This window comes from Trichechus manatus, unplaced genomic scaffold (assembly GCF_000243295.1).
Source record: "Trichechus manatus latirostris isolate Lorelei unplaced genomic scaffold, TriManLat1.0 scaffold00033, whole genome shotgun sequence".
NCBI classification, from domain to species: domain Eukaryota; kingdom Metazoa; phylum Chordata; class Mammalia; order Sirenia; family Trichechidae; genus Trichechus; species Trichechus manatus.
This window is the reverse complement of record NW_004443969.1, coordinates 16,256,351-16,261,850: the sequence shown is the minus strand read 5'-3', so window position 1 is coordinate 16,261,850 and position 5,500 is coordinate 16,256,351. Positions and strand designations below refer to the sequence as shown.

The 5,500-nt window shown below is 38.6% G+C and overlaps 1 protein-coding gene and 1 pseudogene across 1 annotated transcript in view; one reads left to right on the top strand and one right to left on the bottom strand.

The window, feature by feature from the left end:
- The window catches only part of LRP1B (LDL receptor related protein 1B), a 1,771,065-nt gene that overhangs the window by 640,206 nt on the left and 1,125,359 nt on the right, over window positions 1-5,500 (top strand). The window lies entirely within an intron of this gene.
- LOC111820305 (small integral membrane protein 30-like) lies at window positions 237-416 on the bottom strand (annotated as a pseudogene).

Here is a 5,500-nt window from a genome sequence, read left to right as displayed (position 1 = left end):
CCTTTCTGTTCTGCAAATACAAACTATAGTCTGCATTTTCAGTGCATTTTTGATAGGAGGAAAACATTTTTCCCCATTTAACACACATCAATTTTTTCCTATTTAGAGGGAAACATCTAAAAGGTGAAACTATTTACTATCTGTTTCTTGGCAACTTTCAGACATCAAAGCTCAGTTTTAACTTTAAAAGCACAAAGATTTTCAGAGTGAAGTTTCATTCAGGAGACCCTTCAAAGTCACATCTGTCCTTTTCTCTTTCGTGCATAAACCCTTAAACAAGCACAAATGCCTGTTATGGTGAGAACTACACCAAATAAGAGAGCAATTGCATCCCCTGTTTCTACTGTTTCAACCACAGGCAGCACCAAAAGCAGTGAAATGAGGACTAAAAGCAACTATGTTGAAACAGAGGTCATGATGCTGGAATCCTGAGGTAGTTGGATCTTAAGGGCTGATGGTTCTAAAGAAACGAGGTGTATATATAATTCTATCTGATTGTCTTAGGCTGGGTTCTCTAGAGAAGGAAAACCAGTACAGCGTATAAATACATGTAGAGAGAGATTTATATAAAGGAAATGGCTCATGTGGTTGTAGAGGCTAGAAAGTCCCAAGTTTGTGGGTCAGGCAGGAGGCTTCTTCTGACTCATGTAGCTGCAGGTTCTGGTGAATCCAATATTGGAAGTTCAGATAGGAGGCCTCTGGCTCACAGGCTATGGAGGCCAATGAATCCCAAGATTGGCAGGTAAGACAGCAGGTAAGCTGCTAACTGAAGTCCCAAAAACCAGAGGTCAGATGAACAAGCGGCAACTGCGGGATCCAGGATGAGTAAAAGTCAGTGAACCTTGCCAGAAAATCTACCTATATTGGATACAGGCCACACCCACAAGGAAACTCCCTTTCAACTGATGGACTGCTCACAGCAGAGCTCATCATGGAGGTGATTATATTATATCAAATCTCATTATGGGGTGATTACATGATTAAAAAGCTGCCAGACTACATCATAACTGCCAAACCACTGAAGATCATGGCCCAGCCAAGTTGACACACAACTTTAACCATGACGCTGACTTAAAATACTCTGATTTTGGAGCTCTGGATGCTTAGGCTAAGAGGTTCCATGTGACAGGAATGGCTGCTAATGATGTGTTTTGAAAGGATTATAGTATTTGTGTAGGAAAGTAAATCTAAAGAGTTTATCATTTTGTTAAGACACTTCTTCACTGGCAATCAACTGTAAAATAGAACTCTGTGTTATTGTTGTTAGGTGCCATTGAGTTGATTTTGACTCCTTGCAACCCCATGTGACAGAGTAGAACTGCCTCATCGGGTTTTTTTTCTTGTAATCATTATGAAAGTAGATCACAAGGTCTTTGCTGTAGAGTGCCTGGTGGATTAAAAGTGGCAACCTTTCAGTTAGCAGCCAAGTGCTTAACTATTGCGTCATCAGGGCTCCTTCAGAACTCTGACTGTAAGGAACACTGATTCCTTCTTTGGTGTCTGGATATAATTCGTGTATTAAAATAATCACTATTGGGGTTCTATGAAGAATATCACAGTGGGTCTACAGGAGACGTAGAGACCAGTTAAGAAGTTGTGCAGCTCACCCCGTGTTCAATGAAGCATTATTCACAATAGCAAAAAAAGTGGAAACAGCCTAAGTGCTCTTCAGCAGATGAATAGGTAAGCAAAATGTAGTATATACATACAATGGAATACTACCCAAACATAAAGAACAATGATGACTCTTCAAAACATAATATTACATGAATGGATCTGGAGGATACAATGCCAAGTGAAGTAAGTCTATCACATGAGGACAAATATTGTTTGAAATCACTTTTATAAGAAGAAAATAATAGATATATATGCAGAGACCAGTGTTCACTGATGATTACCAAGGATGGGATGAGGGAAGGGAGAATCACTCTCTAGATTGTGTTGTTATTTTTGTGAGGTGCCATTAAGTTGATTTAGACTCATAGCTACCATATGCACAACAGAACGAAACAATGACTGGTCCTGCACCATGCTCACAATCATTGCTATGTTTGAGCCCATTGTTGCAGACACTGTGTCAGTCCATCTCATTGAGGGCCTTCCTCTTTTTCCCAGACCCTCTACTTTACCAGGCATGATGTCCTTCTCCAGGGACTGGTCCCTCCTGATAACACGTCCAAAGTATGTAAGACAAAGACTCACCATCCTTGCTTCCAGGGAGCATTCTGACTGTACTTCTTCCAAGACAGAATTGTTCATTCTTTTGGCAGTTCATGGTATATTCCATATTCCTCACCAGCAGTCAAGAAATCAAATGATGCAATGCATTGGGGAAATCTGCTACAAAAGACTTCTTTAATGTGTTAAAAAGCAAAGATGTCATTTAGAAGACTAAGGGGCATCTCACCTAAGCTGTGGTGTTTTCAGTTGCCTCATATGCATGCAAAAGCTGGACAATGCATGGGAAGAGTGAAGAAGAATTGGTGACCTTGAATTATGGTGTTGGCAAAGAATATTGAATATACCATGGATTGCCAGAAGAACAAACAAATCTCTCTTGGAAGAAGTACAGCCAGATGCTCCTTAGAGGCAAGGATGGAGAGACTTCATCTCACATGCTTTGGACATATTATCAGAAGGGGCCAGTCCCTGGAGAAGGACATCATGCTTGGTAAAGTAGAGTGCCTGGGAAAAAGAGGAAGACCCTCAACAAGATGGACTGACACAGTGGCTACAACAATGGGCTCAAACAGAACTATAGTGAGGATGTTGCAAAACTGGGAAGCATTTTGTTCTGTTGTACATAGGGTCACTATGAGTCAGAACCGACTGGATGGCACCAAACTATAACAACAACAGCAACATCTTTCTGTTATTCTCTGCTTTAAGCCAAGGTGCATCTAACTTCAGTAATGACATTCCTTGTTGCACATCCTTTTCTGAATCCAGCTTGAATTTCTGGCAGTTCCCTATCAAGGAACTGCTATAACTTTTTTTGAGTTATCTTCAGCAAAATTTTACTTGCGTGTGATATTGATGATATTGTTCATAATTTACACATACTGTTGGATCACCTTTCTTTGGAATGGACACAAATATGAATCTCTTACATTCAGTTGGCCAAGTAGCTGTCTTCCAAATTTCTTGGCATAGATGAGTGAGCACTTCCAGCATTGCATCTCTTTGTTGAAACATCTCAATTGGTATTCCATCAATTCCTGGAGTTTTGTTTTTTGTCAATGCTTTCAGTGCAGCTTAGACTTCTTCCTTCAATACCATCAGTTCTTGATCATATGCTACCTCCTGAAATGTTTGAATGTCAACCAATTCTTTTTGTTACAATAATTCTGTGTATTCCTGCCATCTAGTTTTGATGCTTCCTGTGTCATTCAATATTTTCTTCCATAGACTCCTTTACTATTGCAGCTTGAGGCTTGAAATTTTTCTTCAGTTCTTGCAGCTTGAGAAATGCCGAGCGTTTTCTTCGCTTTTGTTTTTCTAACTCTAGGTCTTTGCACATTTCATTATAATACGTTACTTTGTCTTCTGTAGCCACCCTTTGAAATCTTCTGTTCAGCTCTTTTACTTCATCATTTCTTCCATTCACTTTAGCTACTTTACATTCAAGAGCAAGTTTCAGAGTCTCGCCTGACATCAATTTTGGTCTTTTCTTTCTTTTTAATAACCTTTTGCTCTCTTCATGTGTGATGTCCTTGATGTTGTCCCACAGTTCGTCTGGTCTTCTGTCATTAGTGTTCAATGCATCAAATCTATTCTTGAGATGCTCTCTAAATTCAGGTGGGATATACTCAAGGTCATACTTTGGCTGTCTTGGACTTGCTCTAATTTTCTTCAGCTTCAACTTGAACTTGCATATGAGTAATTGATGGTCTGTTCTGCAGTCAGCCCCTGGCCTTATTCTAACTGATGATACTGAGCTTCTCCATCGTCTCTTTCCACAGGTTTAGTTGATTTGATTCCTGTGTAATCCTCCTGGCAAGGTCCACATGTATAGTTGCCATGTATGTTGTTGAAAAAAGGTATTTGCAATGAAGAAGTCATTGGTCTTGCAAAATTCTATAATACACTCTCTGGCGTTGTTACTATCACCCAGGCCATATTTTCCAACTATTGATCCTTCTTTGTTTCCAATTCACCAGTAATTATCAACGCATCTTGAGTGCATGTTTGATCCATTTCAGACTGTACAATTTTGTAAAAATCTTCAATTTCCTCATTTTTGGCCTTAGTGGTTGGTGTGTAAATTTGAGTAATAGTCATATTAACTGGTCTTCCTTGGTAGGCATATGGATATTATGCTATCACCGACACATTGTACTTCAGGATAGACCTTGAAATGATCTCTAGATCATAGATACTTGTTATTTTTCATAATATGAAAAGTAACATAGTATGTGGGTGTAATGAGTACAGCTTGACCAAATAAATGATGCCACTAGGAAATGTACAAGAGATAAGGATGTTTATGCTAAAGAGTTGGACGTATATGATTTGGCAACAACACTAACAAGAGCTAAAAAATGAGTGCATAGTAACATAAGTAAGTGTATAAGCATATATGTGTACAGGTGAGTACATATATATCTATATGTACATGTATGTATAGATATGTGTCTGCACACATATATATTCATAGAGGAAACAGTTACAGATACTTCTCATACATAACTAAACACCTTGAAAGAATAGTTTTCTTGGTTTGAAGGCTTAGGACCTTTGTCTTCTGGGACTGCTCAGTTAATTGGCATCACAAAGTTCATGTTCTGCATCCTAGTGAGGTGAGTAGCATCTGGGGTCTTTAAAGCTTATGAGCAGCCATCTAAGATATAACTAATGATCTCTATTTATTAGGAGCAAAAGAGAAAGAAAAAAAGAAACAAGTCTCAGAGAAGAAATTAGTCTATGGAGCTAATAGCCTACATGAGCCGTGACCTCATCTATCCTCAGACCGGAAGAACTAGATGGTGCCCAGCTACCATTACCAACTGTTCTGATCAGGGCGACAATAGATGGATCCTGTAAGATGGGGAGAAAAACGAGGAACAGAACTCAAACTCTTAAAAAGTCCAGACTTACTGGACCTGTTGAGACTAGAAGACTCCCTGAGACTATTATCCTGAGATACACTTTTAACCTTGAATCAAAACTATCCCCTGAGGTCACCTTTTAGTGAAATAATGGATTGGCATACAAAATAAAGGATATTACTCATGAATATGGTGCTCCATTAAAAAAATAAAATCTATATGAGACCAAAAGGTCAACAATTACTCTAAAGCAAAGATGAAAAGGTAAGGGGGCAGGGAAACTAGAGTAATGGAAACAGAACAACCAGAATGCATTTAAAGAGAACGTTAACACATTGTGAAAAACGTAAGTAATGTCACTGAACAATTTGTGTAGAAATTGTCAAATGGGAATGTAACTTATTGTGTAAAATTTCACCAAAAACACAATAAAATATTATTAAAAACAAAAA